This window comes from Phyllostomus discolor, chromosome 2, assembly GCF_004126475.2.
Source record: "Phyllostomus discolor isolate MPI-MPIP mPhyDis1 chromosome 2, mPhyDis1.pri.v3, whole genome shotgun sequence".
Classification (NCBI taxonomy): Eukaryota; Metazoa; Chordata; class Mammalia; order Chiroptera; family Phyllostomidae; genus Phyllostomus; species Phyllostomus discolor.
This window is the reverse complement of record NC_040904.2, coordinates 31,092,445-31,112,555: the sequence shown is the minus strand read 5'-3', so window position 1 is coordinate 31,112,555 and position 20,111 is coordinate 31,092,445. Positions and strand designations below refer to the sequence as shown.

The following is a 20,111-nucleotide window of genomic DNA, read 5'->3' as shown; positions in this document are numbered from 1 at the left end:
GGTAAAATGGTGGTGAGTTACATGCAGGTTTCCCTGGGTGTAAAAAGACCTCTGGTGACACGGTGGGAGAGCCTTTTCCTCCGGCCCATATTATATTCTCTATCCTTGGGACGAATTTAGAAATACTGGCAGGCAAACCTGTAGATAAGTCATTTTGCAGCCCACACAGTGGGAATCAAATTGGGCTCAACTGACACTTTTGCAAAGGCTAACCAGCACAAAGACAGTCTCAGTAGGCTTACTTAATAGCAATTATACTGTGAGGTCAACTGACTCTTGTCTACCAGAGTGCAAGACATCTCAATGAATACAGTCCAATTAAAAAATGGGCAAGGGATCTGAATAGACACTTCTCCAGAGGACATTCGGATGGTCGATAGATGTCTGAAAAGATGCTTAATGTCACTAATCATTAAAGCAATGCAAATTAAAACCACCGCACACCAGTCAGAATGGCTATAATCAATAAATCAACAAACAAGTGCTGTTGAGGATGTGGAGAAAAGGGAATCCTTGTTCACCGTTGGTGAGAATGCAGATTGGATCAGCCACTGGGAAAGCAGTATGGAGTTTCCCCACCCCCCCCCAAATTAAAAACATAACATCTTACAATCCAGCGATTCCATTTTTGAAACTTATCTGATGAAACTAAAAACACTGATTTAGAAGAATAAATGCACTCCTATGTTCACTGCAACATTATTTACAATAGTGAAGATCTGGAAGCATCCCAAGTGCCCATAAGTAGATGAGTAGATAAAAAAGGCTGTGGAATACTCCTCGGCCTTAAAAAGGGAAATCTTACCTTTTGTCACAGCTTGAAAGGACCTGGAGAACATTATGCTGAGTGAAATAAACAAGTCAGAGAAAGTACCATATGATTTCAATTATATGTGGAATCTAATGAACCAAATAAACATAATATTGGGTTAGCCAAAAAGTTCGTTTGTTTTTTTTTCCCCATAAGATGGCTTTAGTAGTGCTTAGTTGTTTTTAACTTCATTCAAAACAATTTCGTTAGATTGTATTGTGACAGCTATCATATCAGCATGCATTTAAAAAATCAAAATTGGTGAATTTTTGTGTAGCCATTTTAATATTGAAGATGGAAGAAAATACATTTCAGCATATTATGCTTTATTATTTCAAGAAAGGTAAAAACACAACTGAAATACAAAACAAGAGATATGTGCAGTGTGTGGAGAAGCTGCTGTGACTGAATGAATGTGTTAAAAGTGGTTTGTGAAGTTTAGTGCTAGAAATTTCTCACTGGAAAATGCTCCACAGTCGAGTAGACAAGTTGAAGTTAATAGTAATCAAATTGAGACATTGAGCACAATCAATGTGATCCGTGCAGGAGGTAGCTGACATACTCAAAATATCCAAATAAAGTGATTGGTGAAAATGAAAAAATATCTTTTATTTTACAGAAAAAAACTATATGGACTTCTTGGCCAAACCAATACAAACAGACCCATAGAGAAAACAGACTTACAATTCTCAGCAGGGAAGGGGTTTGTTGAGTTGGGTAAAAAAGGTGAAGGGATTAAGCAAAAACTCAGATGTAACAGTATGGGAATTACCAGAGAGAAAGGGGTGTGGGGGGAGGTAGAAGAGGGTAAAGTGGTGGGGACAAATGGTGACCAGAAACTTGACTTGGGGTGGTGAACACATAATGCAATATACAGATGCTGTATTATAGAACCGTATACCAGAAACCTATATAATTTATTAACCAATGTCACCCCAGTGAGCTCAATATAAATTTTTTAAAAACTATTGGTCAATGGTTCTAATTCAGTAAATGGCTCTAGGGCTATTTATTTATGCTGAGCATGATACCAAGTGCTCAGAATCAGCAGGAGAAAGAAGAAAGTATATATAGTACAGGAGCTAGAAATCTAGTTACTTAAAACACAATCACCGAATAAATTCTGAAAACAAAAGGGAAGATTAAAAACAAAACAAAAAATAAATCCTTATGTTTCTATGATAATCCTGATTGCCAAAGCAGTCTTTACCTTTAGGAGTTTGCTATAAAAGGGGACAGGCGTGTGTGCGTGTAACTCTTGTTCATCTTTAGTGTCTGGTTTAAGTACCTCTGTTATTAAGAGCCAAACATCGTTTTAGGTTTTTACTTCTTTTTAATATTATATCCAAACAATAGTAAGTTGCACTTAGTAGTGACTGTATATATATACATTCTTTCCTGCTTTGCTTCAATAACCCATAATTATTCAGAAATCTAATGAATTAATGTCAGTCTGATTCCAATCAAAATGACGATGTATAGAATATACTATGGATACAAGCCTCTAAAAATCAATGACTGGGTGGGGAAGGCCAGGAATCACTTATAGGCATTTAACAAAAAAAAAAAAAGAAAAAAGAAAGAAAGAAAGAAAGAAAACCTCTTTGCTCTTGCTAAGGTTATGTTTCTTAAACAGTTTTCTTCATATCTGTCCCTACTTGTAAAGCCCCTAATCCCACCCCACTGCACCACAATCTTTTGATCTTGAACCTTTATCAGTAAATCTCCTATTAGAAAGAAATTCATGCTATGCAATAGGCTTATATTCAGAATTTTAAATTAAAAAAAGTCCAAAATATATTTTGTAATTAGCCAAGTCTTTTGGCTAAAGAACATTCATCTTCAGAACATTTCCATTCAAGAGACATTCTGCATTCCACTGGTTTTCCTTTCTCATCATATCACATAGTCACTGATAGCCATACACAAATAGTAAAAATCAAGAGCAGAATAAATAATATGCTTTTAACCTAGGTAGTGATTTACATAAAATTCGGCATTCTTGTGTACTAAACCTTTTCAACACCAGTATCATACAATCAATGTCTTCAGATTGTCTAAGGTTTAATGCGAACATCAGTTTAAAATGTGTCAGGACATCAAGGTAACAAATACCCATGTGCCATATACTGCTAATGATTTCTCATTTATAAAAACACCATCTTCTTACAAATGATATAGGAACCCAGTCTCCTTCATTGACATAATAAAAAGAATTCATCTTGGAAAAAAGTGAAAAATCCAGTGCTTTAATACCACAAATTCATTCATTCCTAATGATATTCTATCTTTCACTAATCCTCAGAGTAGATCTACAAAGAGTTGGGATTCAAAGTACATGTGAATTTCAACACTTTGGTATTTATTTTCTTTCCCATTTACTTGCTTATTAACTGATCTCCAACAAAACTCTTTCAAAAAGATCTTTAGTAAACCCTCTGAAAGAACTTCATTGCTGGAATTGTTATTAATTATTGTTATTACAGGAAAAATAAACCAGTGACAGCAAGTGTTCAATTTCACAAAATGAATCATTAGCAGTCTGGAGAGAATCTATGGAGAGAATCTAAGACTAATTCAGGACAGTCCACTTGGTCACAAATAACAAGGGCAAACAATCTTTTCCAAGTGTCACTATACCCTAACACCCATTTTCTCTCCCCAAAATATTTTCACAGGGTCATATCAGCTATGTGGGTTAACTGAGTCTCCTGTGATGTAGCAAAGAGAAAATCAGATCCTTACCATGGCTGCTAAGTTTAGTGGCTACTGTTGCTTTTCCTTCTAAGCTCTCTGCTGCTTTTAATACATACCTGTACTGCCTGGGGATAATCTAAAGGTGCTGTTTTTCTAAGGCTTATCAGCCTCTCTGTTGCTCTGGTGTATGAGAGTGTGGGAGGGGATACTGCAGGGGAGTAGTAAATACATTGATAAGTCTCAGGTTTATTGGTAGCAGCATACAGATGAGAGTGAACTTTAAGCTATGAATAGAATTCCTTCCAGCCATTTCTTTTCAAAAAGGAATTTTGTGTGCCTTACAGAAATAAAATCCTTAAGTAACTCAAGAAAGCTTGAAAATCAGAAAATATAAGATAATAACTCCAATTTATTGACCAGAGTTCAAAAAAAAAAATTCCAGAGTATTAAAGTATTCAGGCAGACTCTGAAATATACAGCTGTCACAATGAAATCATTTTAGAGCAAAATGTGCTGCAATATGCTACTATGATTAAAAGCTATGTAATCTGGGGAACCTCTCTAAGAAAAACAACCAGGCAAATAGCTTTTTACATACTTCTCTAACAGGGAAAGGCTGTAATATTATCATATAGTTACACAAAGCTAGGTATGTCTTCCATCTTTACCTGGTACTAAAACATTTTCATCCATAGATATTTAATTACATTAAAAGAAACCACACACGGTTTAATGCCAAGAATAAACTTATTTTATGATACTATTACAAGTGTTTTAATTCTGAATCTATCGTAACACATATGAAGGGTAATCAATTAGCACACTCTTTAAGCATAAGATACTCTTACAGCTTTCCTTGTACTTTTTTATTTACTTTTTTTTAAATGTACAAATATCACCAGGACAATTGAGAGAATTAGGAGCAGGAATGAAGTACACCATATGTTCGTACTATAGGCTAAGTCCCGGTCTTTGTTCCAATATGCTATAGCCACTGGAAGGAAAGCTAAGTACCCAGCTATTAAAACATATTTTTACATTATTGCTGGCAAAAGTTACACTTCCGATAGGTTTAGTCATCTTGATTTTTCCTGCCTGCATTTGCTTCTGTAATACAGATAGACCTGTTTCAATTCTAGGAACCTGCAGTACAACCACCCTGGAAAACAGGTCGGTAGCGGGATAATCTGATAAAACAACGTAAATGGTAGACATTGAAGAATGAGAAGTTATTTTCCTACTTAAAGAGTTCTGAAGTAATTCTGTATCAACGTAATTTTTTGTAACCAGCTACACACCTATCCAGATAACATTCACCTTTTTCTCAATTAACGTTAACAGAATTTCCCTCAATCTTAGGATCTCCCAAAACAGTTTCCAAGGCACAACTCAAACCAAAAACACTAACCACACCCTTTACATACTCAGGCCACCTTTTCCTCCAGCCCCCCCCGCCCCTAAAGTCCAAAAATGTACATTGCACCTAAAGGGGTTTGCAGCAGTTCTCTAACCCGAGTCAGAGACTCTTTATAGCCGTGCCTAGATATAATTCTTATTGGAAGATGTTTTCTCCGGGTCAATGTACACACACCAGAAGAGACACCCACGCTTACCTCCCACACACCTGCAACCCCTGGCGGGATGCGGGAGCTGATGCTCAGACGACTGCGCTCCGCTCCCGTTTCTGCTCTCCTCTCCCGGGAAACTACAGTCCAGGCTGCGCCTTCAGCAGCTACAGAACAAAAGCTCCGCCTCTCCCTTCTCTAGTTGGAGAATTCTGCAGCTGTTGCTCCTCCCCCTACTTGTTCCCGCCGCTGCCGGGGCTGGAGGCGGCGGGAAGCTGCAGCCCGTACGTTCCTGAAGCCTGCACTCCTGCAGCTGTTCTGCCCCTTCCCTTTCCCTGGGGAACCCTCAGCTCTCACTCCGTGGCTTCACACCTGGAGCTGCCTCACGCCCCGCCCGGGTCCCTCCGCGAGGAGCACGGATTAAACCTATCCTACCCGACTCCCAAGTCTAGCCACCCGATCTGCCCGGGACTCCGCCACCTTCGTGAAAGCTGCTTCTCTAGCCATGGAACATTCTCTACACTGCACTCTCCCTCCGTCTCGGCAATTCCCCCAATACATTCATTCCGCCCGCGTCCACGGCTAAGCAGCTCCACGATCCCGAACTCGAACTCTCCCCTCCACCCCATTTCCCTTCCTCCCGCCCCGACAACGAGTGAGTCGCCCCGGGTCCGACCCCGCACCCTGATTGGCGCAGGTGAGAGCTGACCCCTCCCTTCCTCTTCTTTCAGTGCACCCTCTCTTCTTTTCACCTCCTCCCGCAAAGGCAGGGAACTCTTGTACTATTGGCTAGAAGTGTCCCCACCCATCACTGTAGGCTCAACCGCGCGTCCTGTCGGGAACTGTAGTCTTGCTTGTGCAGGAATTGCCGACCACACCGGCGAATGGGACTACGAGTCCCCATAGGCCTCTGCGCACTCCGGCTGAGCAGGATTCCGGACAACGCCTGGTTCCTCTCGGGTCCTTCCGGCGTCGCCGGAGTGAATTGATACGAGTTGAAGAGGGCTCCAAGGTGCGAAGTGAAGTCAGTGCCTCAGTAGCCGGTAAGGTGTGGCTTGTCTGTCCGAGTCCCTGTAACCCTGCACAGAGCACAAGAGGTTTGGGGTCACACTAGGACCGTGGCTGAGACACTCCGGCTTAGTTCTGGCAGGCGGAGCGGACTGGGCTGGGAACGGGGCCCTGTGGGCGTAAGCGAGGTTATCCTACGCGAGTGGCGTAAAGCGGGTTTGTAAATGCCTCCTGCCTTGCTCGGCCCGACCGCCTCCAGGAAGTCTTCTCTAGGTAGGGGTTGGTGGGGAAGGGCGAGGTTGGCCTCTCGTGTCCCCGGAGAAGGGAGAGGGCGGATGTGCCTGGGGTGGGGTCCTCTGAAGGTGTGGCTCGGGGTTGGAGCGGGGGGATGTTTTTCCCTGCTTTAGAAGTTCCATAGTGAAGGAAGGGAAGGACGTTTGGGAGTCTGTTCTTGGGGTGACTCAGATTCTGTCCTTTGAAGAATAAAAACTGTACATGGAAGAGTCAAATGTTGACAGATCTACTGATCCAGTTCCAGTTTCGTGATGTGGATCCTCTAAGGAGATAATTTTGCCACAAGCAGAAAACCTTCACCCTCTTAGTTGTAATTCCTAAGATAGGTGTATACCTTAACTGTTTCCAAAGAGCATTCACTTTGGCCTGCTGATGAAGAAACTGAGGGGATAAATGACGTGCCCAAGGTCACACACCGAGGGACAGATCTTCTGAATTTAATCTTTGTAACCTGGTTTCTGAAACAGAGCACCAGAGAGTTGGTTGTGTTTTTTGAACAAAGTGGAAAAAGTTGCAAAGTAATACATTTTATGTATTTTTAAGAAGCCATTTTTGAGGTGCGGACTCTCTGAACTCTGGAGAAATTCTTCCATTAAAAAAAAAGGACGCATTCTAACCTTTTAGAAACATGAGGAAATAATCCGTTTCAGTTTCAAATTGTTCTCTTTTATTAGGTGTATATTAAGTGATGGACTGTACTGCTACTTTAAATGGTAGATGATGACATAGGAGAACGTCAGTTAAAACAGTACGTCCCATCCCTTAAAGACAATTTTTCCTTTCTACCTTAGGACTGCCCCCCCCCCCCATTGTGTAAAACTAATAATGGGATTGAAACTCTACAAAACTTATTTTGCAATTTTTTTCGAATAATACAGCATCAAGAGAGTTTAGGGTGATCGTTACTAGAAAAGAAGATACATTGCATATATTGGCGGTAATATCACATTTTTATTGATTGTTTTAAAAAACTTTCCCCTTCATTTTCTTGACTGGGGTGTTTGTGTGAATAACGTGAGGCTTGTGCATATTTTCTTTTCCCTGATGTCACCTGTGATTTTTGACTTATCCTTAATTTAAATTAAAGAATGGGAAGATGGGACATTCATGTTTTACATTGAGTAGAAAGTAGTGTGCTTGTTCCAGTCTTATCCTATATAAATTTGTTATTATGACCAGTTATAGCTCATGAGTATTATTGGGTAGTTCTTTAATTAAATTTTGGATATATTCTTTGACATCAGGATTTGTTTGTGGTAAGTTTATAAACAAGAATGAGGTCTCTAGTAATAGCAGGCAATGAGTCATAGTTTACTGTTGTATAAGGTGACCATTGAAATATGCTGCATTGTGAATGTACTTTGCAGTTATTAATACTATCACTATTACTTTTTGAATGCAGAAACATTTTGTAGGATCAGAGGTATTATGCTCCCCTATGGATTGAAGTTAGGATAGTCTGGAAATTAATATGGCATTTAAAATGGGAGGGAGGGAGGTATGATACTGTAGAATGAAGTAAAATCAGGATTAATATAATGCCATGAGTAATGCAGTACACAAGGAAGGAAGACCAACTAAACAAATGGAAAATTATATGGAGGGGAACTGGTTTTGTGCTATTACAGAAGTGTGATAGTTTAAGTATATTATAAGCTGAAAATCAGTGAGTGATTGTAAAGCAAGAATACTCATATATTTTGTAGATGACAGTATAGGCATTACTTTTTGTTGGGGAAAGTATGAAATGAGTTTTTCTGCCTTTTGCCATGTAGCTCTGAATTAAAAGGAACATTTGGAAATGCAGTTAATCAATTAACATAATGTACTTGTTCAGCACCTGTTATTTTTTGTCCTTGGTTCAGTTCTGCCACTAACTTCTTTTCATTTCTGAGGCCCGGTTTTAATTTTACCTATGTTGCAATGGTGGAGTAACATTTCTGTTTCATTTATTACCTTTCAGTCTCATGCTGGAGCACTGGACTCATTTTGGATATCTGCATATTTAAAAATTGAAGGTTCACAGGGTTATGTGTGCACTTGTATTTTTATAGTGGTTCTGCAGGACCCTCCCATCAGCCTTTGAACATCATCTCTTTCAGGACTTTGGATTTCTCCCATATAGTTACATCACTTTCTTTTTAAGGTTATAAGGTTATGAGAACAGGACTGTATATTATCATTGTATTTTCAGTAGGTAAATTATTGAGTACCTGTTTACAAAGAGAATAAAAAAGTTCAGATTGGTTAAGTGCAAGGGCATGTAACTGGTCACTGGTGGGTACAATACATTATTCATGTCTTCCTTCTCCAGATCTTGAGTATTGTAGTCTCAGTTCCCTTAGATTACTTATTTTACATGAGAAAAAGACTCCAAATGACTTAAATGTTCAGATACTGTTACATTCTTACTGTGTTTTATGTTGACAACTTGTCTTTCCTCTTCTATCCAGTTCTCTATCCTTATCCCCAGCCTTTCTCATTTACTGTGCCTTCAGTTACTCTATACATAAACTCCTCCTTGACCCCTGGGGCCTTTGAGTATGTTCTGTTCCCCCTACCTGTACTGCTTCCCCTCACCTTCCCAAATACCAGCAACTTCTAGTTAATTTTCAAGTCTCAGTTAAAATATCATTTGTCAGGGGAATCTTTCCTGAACTCTTTGAACCCTCTTTCCTAAAATTAGAGTAAGTTTCCACAATACCTTCACCACATACTTCTCCTTTATGGCATCATCACAGTAGGAACCTAATGGTTCTGTACTAGATCAATAAGCTACCTGGGGAGGGCCCTATCATTTGTCCCATGTCTTCACTATTTACACAGTATCTGGCACAAAGTAAATGCCCAGTAAATATTTGCTGAATGAATGAATAAATGATTGATTGAATGAATGAGTGCATGCACAATGTCTCCAGCCCTGTGCTAGGGGTAGAAATACAGAAATGGGTAAAACAGATACGTTTTCCACCCTTAGAAAAAAAGTTGTTGAAAGAAATTTAATATAAATTGTAAAGAGATGTTCTTGGGGGTCTCTAAAATCAGGATAGTTTTCTATGAGTAAATGGCATAGAAGTCATTTTCTTTTTCTTTTTTTTTTTATAATTTATTTATTTATTTTTAGAGAGAGGGGAAGGAGAGAAACACCGCTGCCCCCTACAACCCAGGCATGTGCCCTAACTGGGAATCGAACTGGGTGACCCTTTGGTTTGCAGGCCTGTGCTCGGTGAGGTACACCAGCCAGGCAAAAGTCATTTTTCTATTACAGCAAACTTTCTGTATTACAGCATTTTGGAGAACTTGTCATTATCCTGTTTTTTGCAAGCAACATTCATTATAACAAAATTAGACATTTAAGAAACTAACTTTTAATGGATTCTGTTCCTTCCCAATGTTACCTGTTTCGCCCTCAACAAAATCTGTTTCCTTTTTACTCTGTTGATTCATTTTGATTTTTAAGGATGGCATCTTCCTTTGAATATTACCTGCTTTACACAGGTGCCTTTCTAAAATTGAGTACTGCTTGTTTCAAAGGAACTTCTATTTTGGGCTTCTTGAAAAATTTCATATTTCAGTAGGTTTTATGATAATATTTTATTTGCTTTCAACCTAGATACTTCCTAAAGTAAAGAGATAATTTTAAAAACATGAAAACTATATTTCAGGAATAAATCGCATTAGATTTTGTTTCTAAAAAATTCTCTGATCTTTTGCAGAACTGTAGTAATGGCATAGAATGAATTCAACAGCTCTGTGTTGCTGTAGACTTACATGCTTTCATGACTTTGCCAATTGATTCTCCCACAATATATTGTCAAAAAAGTAATGGCTTTAAAATTTGATAATACTCCTAGTTTTTATTACTAAATATAAGTCTTTGATAAGTCCTAAATTTACTTTTTTAAAAGTCAGTCCTGTTATTGGAATCTTGGATAAAAAAATTTCATATTAACCTATCGTAATCGGTAATGGAGAATAAAACTGAAGTACTACTTCTTATATGTTGTTGGCTTTTTAGGGTCATAATGATAGGTGGTGTTATCAAGAATTTAAAGTTAGTTTCATGAAAAATAATTTTTTCTCCATAATATAAACTGTACATGTGATTTGGAAGTTAGTGTGATTGTGTATGTTATTGCACTTGAAATATTTTTTAATTGATTTTTAGAGAAAGAGGGAGAGGGGAAGGGAAGGAGGGAGGGAGGAAGAGAGAAAGAGAAAGATCGATTTGTTCCACCTATCTGTGCATTCATGGATTGGTAATTGTATGTGCCCTGGCTGGGTACTGAACCTTCAATCTTGGGGTTACCAGGAATACACTCTAACCAACGGAGCTGCTTGGCCAGGGACTGCATTTGAAATGTTAGAGAGTTGCGTCTTAGAAATTTATGTATTAGGAATACACACAAAGTGTAAAAAATGAAAGCACCTTTATTGCAGTGATTAGAAATAATTTATTTGCAGAAAGGTAAACAATGTAGTTTGGATGCCCATTTCTTGTATGAAGATGAAAAATTCAGTTTTCTCATTTTACATACAAAATTAATTTCATCTTGGATGTATTGTAATGTCACTATCCTGTTTTTTTTTTTTTTAAGGTCACCCTTAAGTTTTTGCATGGGTAGTCTTTTTGTATAACCATCTAAAAAGTTAATTGGATCCATTCAGTCTCCTGACTCCCTCTGCAGTTGCCTAGAATCATGTGGTGTTATTTAAAAGGAAGGAAGGAAATTAGGGATTTTTTTAAAGATTTTTTAAAATTTATTTATTTTTAGAGAGGGAAGGGAGGAAGAGAGAGAGAGAGAGAAACATCAGTGTGCGGTTGCTGGGGGTCATGGCCTGCAACCCAGGCAAGTACCCTGACTGGGAATTGAACCTGCGACACTTTGGCTCACAGCCCGTACTCAATCCACTGAGCTACACCAGCCAGGGCTGTTTATCACATTTTTATCCAGTATATATTATGTGTGAAACTGTCTTAAATTTTCTTTGGAATGGGTTAGGATTAATATGATAGCCAATACTTACTGATTAGTAACTAAGTGCTAGGCCTCATGCTAAGCATTTTGCATGATCTCATGTAATCCTTGCAATAACTCTGTGTAGTAGGGACACTATTATTCCCAGTATAGTAAAGTATAGAAAGGTTAAGCAACTTCTCTAGGGTCACACAACCAGTAATTGCTTAGAATTAGGATTTGAATCCAGGCTGTCGGACTCAAGAGACCATATTTTTTATCATTGAAATAAAATGATGTTAGTGATTGAGCTTCATTAGAGAGCAGTTAGATTTAGAGTTGCACTTACAGATAAGTTGTATTCTAGATGCTAAGGTCAATGTGGCCGGAGAAAATTACTCGTATTGAAACTTAATTGAAAAAAATCCCTTTGGAGATTACCTCATTGGAGACTAACATAACATAGCTGTTTTTTTCTTGAGCATTGGAACAGAATTACTTTTCCTGTGAGTGTTAGGTGAAGTATTTGACTTGGTATTCAGAGGCTTTGTTGGAAAAGAAATATGTGTATCACAGGAAAGTTAAAGGAATCACAGTGTGGTGACCTGCTCATTGTGAGAAACACTGTGACTTTAAAATCAGCTGGAGGAGGAGAGACGGGGAATGACAGGTCCATGTCTCTCATCCCTTTCATTCTGGAGTTTATGTGCATGGAGTGGATTTATGATCTCTATGTGCACATTTCAGTAGTTATTTTGTTTTGTTTTCTTTGAGAAAATATTAAGCATGTCTGTTGAACTTGTGTAGGGTAAGTGTATATATAATGTGATATGTACTTTGCATATGCTCCTGGCATTATGCTAAGTGGCAGCTTGACATGTCTTACTTTTTACTGTCTCTCTACCCTGCAAGACTGCACACGCTCAAGGGCATGGGCTGTATCTGACTTCTCATCACTACATCTCCAACTAACATTGCTGACTTTGACTATGCAGAGCACTGTGCTGGGTACTAGGAAATAGATAAAGGAGTAAAACTTCCCTTTAGGGCATTTCTAATTTAGGGTCTAGAAGGGGAGGAGGGTAGAAAGACCGTTATATGGATATGTAGCCTTTGTGATATATTTTCTTTCTGGATTTCTTTTTGTTTTTACGTTTGACCCTCTTTACCCCTTTTCTGATTATTAAGTACTTGCACATTCATAAATTCATTTGATAATTCTGGGTTAGAGCTGTCAGGAAGGGGGAAAAGTGATAGTTCCTTTAACTTACCATCTGGTGCCTGGCACTGAAACATCCTTCTCTGCTTTATTCACCCATCATGCCTTCAGGATGAACTAGAACTCCAGTGGAATGAAGGAATGACAAAACCCTAAATGTCACACTTCTGCTGCCTTCATAGACTTATATAAGCCTGCTATAAAAAAGCCAGTTGGTAATGGTACATGAGTCAGACCTGGCCGCTAGGCTACCACTACTTCTTACACCAATTCAGATTGTTGCAAGGCGTTCTTCATTTAATTCCAGAGGATTTTAAATAATGCTGTGGTCTTTTATTAAGAAATCACATACTTTGGGGATGTCTTTATAATAAAATTGGAATTTTGTCAATATTGTCAAAACTTGAGAGATTTCTGAGTTCTTACCTTAAATTTTGGTGTGCTTCCTCAAGAAAATAAGTTGCAGTTTTGTAAGTGAAGATTACGTGAGGAATTGTGTATAAAATATAAACAAGTACCATTCTACCTTATTTCTTTTTGTGACTAATATAGCCTTTGTATTTGAGATCAATTAGGAGCTAAAGGTGAAGTTAAATGTCATTATCAAAATAGAACCTGTCTTTATTAGTAAGGAGTGTTAAACAGATGAGCCAGAGTCTATCTGGGGCTGATAGTTTTTATCAACATTAGTGCCTTGAGGAAATATTTTGGTGCAAAGAGATTTTGTAAAGTAAGGTAAAGAGAATATACATTGCATAGAGATATAGGTTTTTAGTCAATTAAGAGTAATTAAGTTAACTAGTTGATATCTAAGATTATAAGTGGTGTGGAGAAGGTAGGTCAGACCCATGTGGTGTATTCTTAACTTGTATTTTCCAGAAGAGAACATAGGACCAATATGAGTGCTTAAATTCAGTTGAATTATAAAGGAAAGCTTTGGATTTATATTGGAGAAATTTAAGCTGCACATCACAAATACTGATAAAAAGGAAAATAGGTGTATCTCAATGAAAAACTCAATGACTATTCAGTTAGGAATTATTTGATTCATGAGCCAATAGATTAAGAACTTTATGGGCAAAAGATGACATATTCAAGGGGACAGATTTGTTTTCTCCCCTCCAAAAAATGTTTTCATTTAAATTTTGTTCAGACCTGGCTTTAACAAACATTTAGGCACTGGAATAGGATAAAAAAATGAGGCTTATCACAACTAAAAAGAAGTATATTCTTTCCCCGATGCAGTTGTACAGAAGTATCTTAGAATCCAGTGGTTGGTATTTTTATTGTTGTTACCATTTCCCATCAGCTAATTCAGAGGTAAGGAGCCTTTTAAGTCAATTGTCAACTTTTGATTATTCTGTATAGATTTATCTCCTTTTACAATTTATCTCAAGGTCCTTGATTGCATCTTGACTTCACTCTGTTACTCAGTCTGCTGCTGGGTCCCAACTGTCCTTATTAAGTTGATGTATGCACGTTAAGAGAATAAAAAATAATTTTTACTTGGGCTTGTAAATTGTATTAAAATGCAATTGATGACCAAAACATTTTAAGTACTCCAAAACTATGCAGTTTGCTTTGGATGATATGAAACTTTTTTCTGGTGGCCCAATAATGTATTAATGCATTAATGGAGAGAAAAGGTTTTATTTTTTTCTTTTTTATTATACTTTATTGATTATGCTATTACAGTTGTCCTGATTTTTTCCCCTTTGCCTCTCTCCACCCACCACCCCCCACTCCCTCGGGCAATCTCCCCATCATTGCCCATGTCCGTTGGTCAGGCTTGTAAGTTCTTTGGCCATTCCGTTTCCCATACTGTACTACTGTACTTTACATCCCCATGGCTGTTCTGTAATTACCTATTTGTACTTTTTTTAAAAAAAATATGTATTGTGGGGGAGAAAAGGTTTTAAAGATGAGCTATATAAGCATATGACCTTTATGGTATTGTGATATCAGTATTAGGCAATCATTGTGTGTGCTATGCAGGGGTAGGACTAGGGTGAGGCAAACGGGGCCTAGGGTGCAAAATTTAAGGAGGCACTGGCTGTGTCATGCAAGCGAGCTAAATTTTGTTCTCCAGGCATCTGGTTTGCCTCACCCTATTTGCAGTGCTATTGCCATGTCAGGCTCATAGAATTTTCAGTAAAATATCAGTATGAATTGAATGCTGAGTGTGTGTTAGCCACTGTTTTAAGTACTTTATATGCATGTAGTACTTTTTTTTTAAATAGAGGGAGAGGGAGGGAGGAAGAGAGGGAGAGAAACATCCATCAGTTGCTTCTCATCCACCCCTAACAGGATTTGGTGCGCAACTCAGGAATGTGCCCTGACTGAGAATTGAACTGGTGACATCTTGGTTTGCGGCATGACACCCAACACGTTGACCTACACCAGTCGGGGACATTTAGTACTCTTAATAATCCCATGAAGTGAATCAGTTATTTCCATGTATTTCTCACTGAGTTTAGGAAGATTAAATAACAAATGGTATGGTCTAGGTGAACAAAAATTCAAACTCAGGTCTTTGTTTCAAAAGAGTACTTATCTACTGCTCTATACTGTCCATCTGGACATAGAAAAACTTAATTACTTCTTGTTTATTTTTGTATTAAGAAACAGTACTCAGAATATGCAAGTACATCCACTGACATGATGCTTTTAACATTTAAGGTGAGAAAATCAGAGGTCTCAGCAGCACCATATTGAAAATCCAAACTTGTGTGGCTGAGTATCCTAAAGTAACTGTGAATCAGAGCTACATTCCATCAGGCTTTAGTCTCCAAACTTTGTGCATGGAGTCTGGGGGCATCTAGGCTGTAAACTGACCATGGATGACACAGCAGGACAGGTTAGTCTAGAAGTAGTTCAGTTTAGCAGACAAACATGTCCTGTACAATAGGCTGTAGTAACTCAGTAGCATATATTTGTTTGAGATATCTGTCACCATTCCATTTTGTTCCCCAACATGAATTTTTGTGGACTTTTATTTCTAAATTGTGAAATTTGGAGATTGGACTAGATAATATACAATGGCTGTTTTCACTTTAAAAGTTTAAGTTTTAACATTTAACTTTCTTAAATGCATAAGCATGTGACAAGAGTAAGGGGAAATTTGGAGATCTGGAATTAACTGAGTTATGGGAAAATCTGAGTCCAAATATAGTATCTTCTGCCAGTCCTTACTTACCCTTGCAGTCAAGGCCATTTACTGGTGGATTTGATAATGCTTTGTTTATAATGCTTCTGTGCTGGTTGTCCTAGAGTAGTGGTTTTCGCATTGTCAAGAGAGGGGTGTTTAAGAGCTCCTAAGAGAGGGAGAGGCTGATAAACTATTAACACATTTATTGGATGAATGAACAGTTTAGTGTTTAGTGTTACATAGAGAGTTCGATAAAAGATTTTACTTGGAAAACAAAGAAACAAACAAGCCTTCTGTTTTAAAGAGATTTAAAATCACTTACCTTTCTCTATTTTTTTGTTCAGTAGTCCTTGATTCCTTGGCTAGATGACTGCAGGAGATCAGACTTTTAGAAAGAGATCTGCTCCTGTCATTCTAGATAAAAATGTACTTTAATACCTAAAATTGAATAATTACTGTGTGCCATGTACTATTCTATTTAATATTTACATAAATCTTAAGAGGTAAATACTGTCTTTATTCGCATTTTGTAGATGAGGAAACTGTAGCACAGAGAAGTTGGAAGACTTATACCCTACCCACAAAATTAGTGATAGTAGCCCCAGGTTCACATCCAGGCAAGTGTGGCTCTGAAGTCACTGTGCTCCTTACCTCGCAGATGGCAGTGCTGTTGAAGTTGGCCGAGTGTAATTGAAACAGCCGCATTCCTGTTTTCCATTCAGTAGCACTGTGCATTTTGAAGTTTTTCTAAGAGCCTTAACTCTCACTTAACTCTCTAGAAAAATAAATTATAAGTGTTAAATGAATAATGTATAAAGCGCATGTGTAGAACCAAGCCTGCATAAGGAACACCTATCTGTGACAGATATACAGAACAAAAGTGATAAAGTAGATGGAGTTAATTTTGGAGCATTTTTACATTTTTTTTTCTTTATGAGTCACTGTGTTCTAATTTGCCAGTGTTTGCTGTTCTCAAAGATAACTCAATTTTCAGATAATATTTTAGTTAAAACTTCCGTTAATTAATAGCACAGCAAATGCTTATTTGGTCAGTCATGTTTACAGAAATATTGAAGATTATATCTTTTTTATCTTTTAAAAATTGGAAAGTTGGAGTCCTTCAGCCAGTTAGTGGTATCACATACCCAGAAACTGTGGTAAAACAGAGACAGTGCCTTTAAAAATTCAATTGAGTAGGGTAGACCTTCCAATGAGGTGATAATTCATTACGGAATGTGTACTTTCTTTGAATGTTTATTTAACAGTGCAAAAATACAGTGCTTAGTTATTTAGTAAAATGAAGTCTTCAGTATAGAGGTTTATGGTTTGATATAAAAATTACCTCATCTTTTATTCTAGCCACATCTCTTTCAAGTATACAGCTAAGTTTTTGTGCATGTTGTAGAAGAAACTAAAGCGCAGAGAGGTGAAGTGACTTGATCAGGGAGACGTAGTCGTTTGAGAGTGAGTACCAGGATGTGGACCCTTGTTTTCAGACTTTAATTCTTATGCTCTTATACCTCTCTGCACAAATTATCCATTTGATATTTCAGAGTCGCATAAACAGTTTTTGGTATCTGTAACAATATTATTTCTAGATGTCTCTAAATGCAATATTCAATAACTGATAAACTCAGTATTACATGTTCAGGGAGGTTGAGTTCCACATTACCTTATTAAAAAAGAAAACTGTAGAGAGTTCTATAACACTTGAATTATAGAAAATATAATTTGCAGAGGAAGAAGAGAGACATAGATAGTATATCTTGAAGGTTTCAAGCTCATTTTGGTCTGAGTAGGCTCTCCTACCTCCTTTATTCCTCTGCCTCCCTTTTTCCTAGCTTCCTCCGCCAACCCTTTTGTCCCTTGTTTGGAAGTGGCTATAACACTTTGACATGAGAAGGCCCTATAAGGTAGGTTGTGATACACGTGTTCACCTTTTCGGCTGTGAAATGGTCAGACTGAGCTACACAGCCTTGTGATAAGTTCGGTTTCTTTAGGAGCCCGATGGGTATGATTTGTGAGGGCTGGTGTTTGAGAAGAAAGCAAGGGGTTGTCAATTGAAACCTTGAATCAGCCAGCTATTGAGGAGGCTTTCCATACTAGAATTTGGAAAGAATTTTATATGACCTGATATTTTTCTTTTTAAAAAACTATTTTCCATGAGATTACTTTTGAATCTAGAGTAGATACAGGTATATAATAACATATTATCACTGAATTTTAAAATTCAAGGCTTTAAGATAATTTTACTCCCTTTCTGTTTCTGATGGGGAAACAAGGTCAGTGATTAAGTGAAACTTAGGGTCTGAACCAAAATCCCGTCTCAGGTGCTTAGTCAAATTAAACTTTACCTGTGTCCCTGAGACTGGCCTTTGCGGCTGGATTCTCTTACTGTGGCCACAGTTCTCTCCACACCAATGGTTTCCAGCCTGTCCTGTTCACAAGAACCATCTGGACTATCTGCTAAAAGTACAGCTCCCTGGACCTCGTGTTAGGGGTTTTGATTGAGTAGTCTTGGGAATATGTGTTTTTAGTGGGCACTGAAATGATTGTGATGGTTTAGGCCAACTCAGCATTTGGGAACTCTGTCACTTGCACCCTTTCCCATAAAGAAAGTTTTGCTTTGTGCTAAAAGTGGGATAACTTTTTGGATTGTGCTTACGTGTAAAGCAAGGTTAATCTAATCTAATCAAAATTCTTTGAGAATATTGTGAAATACCAAATTATATGCCAGTTGTTTTTTCAGGATCTAAAAAATATTCTAGCAGCCCTAATAAAAATGAGATATTAGAATTTATAACCTCTGACTTCTATTTTACTTTATTTTTATTTGGTGTTATTGTAAATTTCTGTTGAAATTCTGATTTTATTTACAGTCACCTGTTGCTTATATTCTCTTAGTATAGTAGGAAGAGTTTGGGATAGCAAAAAGAAGTAAAAACTGATAAATGTGAATGGGTCCAGACTTTGTTAATTGAATTAATTAAATTTCTATGTTTTTGTTTTGCCAGGCTTGATAATTTAAAAAGTATTAGCAAAGGCTGGTTCAGTTTACATATTGCCCATCTCATATCTTATGAATTTGTTCATTAAACAAACATTTATTAATTGTCCGCTTTTGCTTTGCTAACTCTAATGTCTCAATTAGGAAATAGAAACACTTATAAATGGTAACAAACACATGGATTCTGCTTGCTGCTAGAATGAATAAACTTTATCTAAATGTTCCTGGGCAGGTTGGAGATGCAAGAAAATAAACGAATAATGCTTCTCCCTTTAGGGAGGGAAAGTAAAGGAATTACAAGAATTTAGGACCAGGTAAAGGGGCTGAGTCCTGGCCTTAACTACAGAGAAAAACAAGACAAATAAACCCACCTAGAAACATTTTAAATGTCAAATTTACTTAGGAGGCTTCTTTCTCACCCCAGGAACTACATACATCAGTGCTAAGGATTTCCCTGTGTCCACTCTTTTTATTTGTAAGTAAAGAAAGCTTTGCCTCTAAAGTTATCTCTTGCCCCAGCTGGAGTGAAGTGAGGCTGTTTCAGGAAATGCTGATGTTGGGGCTTGAGATACACCCAAGTGCACTTCTTTAAGTGAACAAGCTCTTGTTGGTTGGGTAGGGCAAAACTCCTGAGACTGAGTTTAGCATGGGAATGGCCAATTTTTAACCTATTTTTGTTACCGTCTCACTCTAAACAAATAATTGTTTTAAGCCCAGGAAGACATTTAAAATTGATTTACCTTGTATTAGAAAGTAGCTGTGATATTTTGAACATTCAAGGAAATCAGGGGGAAAGTATAAATAGGTTGCTTATATTCTATTTGTTTTGGTATCCCCTTGTGACAAAGGCTGTTTTTGAAGAGAAGTTTGTTGAAAAGTATATACCTTGTAACCTTGCATCTGAATTACTAGTATCTGTAGTCCTGGTTCTTTTTATTTCCCCCTGTGGATGCTAACCACTCAAGAAACAGAGCTAGCTTTGAAATGAAAACTTTTACCCCAAAGCAACACTTCTGACATTGGAAACAAATAGTTCTTGTTATGTTGCCACCATACCCACATTAATGTTTATTTATTGTTAGCTAGTAATTGTTATCATGGGCGAGTCATTTCTTGAACTTTGGTTTCTGTTGTGCTGAGAGGGTAGATGAGGTGACTTTTTAAGGTCTTTCCAGATTTGGGATTTAGAGTCAGTAATCTTTAATCGACTGTGCATGCGTAATCAGTACTCCACTCCAGAAATTAGTGTCCCTTAGAGATGCCAATAATGTACTGCATGGCTGGTCAACACCTGGCCACACCCATAGTGAGAGGAAGAAACTATCTTCAAAGGGGCAGGGCCTCAGCCTTGGCTCAGCTCAGCTGGCCCTTGCTCTTCAGGTAGTAGGCATGTTTTTGCTTGGA

At 37.8% G+C, this 20,111-nt stretch overlaps 2 protein-coding genes across 2 annotated transcripts in view; one reads left to right on the top strand and one right to left on the bottom strand.

Annotated features, from left to right (window-relative positions):
• The window catches only part of SERPINI1 (serpin family I member 1), a 76,159-nt gene extending 70,891 nt beyond the window's left edge, over positions 1-5,268 (bottom strand). The window contains exon 1 of the mRNA XM_028505158.2: positions 5,122-5,268. The gene's annotated coding sequence lies outside the window, so the exon portion shown is untranslated. The remainder of the gene's footprint in view (positions 1-5,121) is intronic.
• Positions 5,269-5,965: 697 nt separating this feature from the next.
• The window catches only part of PDCD10 (programmed cell death 10), a 43,766-nt gene continuing 29,620 nt past the window's right edge, over positions 5,966-20,111 (top strand). The window contains exon 1 of the mRNA XM_028504662.2: positions 5,966-6,116. The gene's annotated coding sequence lies outside the window, so the exon portion shown is untranslated. The remainder of the gene's footprint in view (positions 6,117-20,111) is intronic.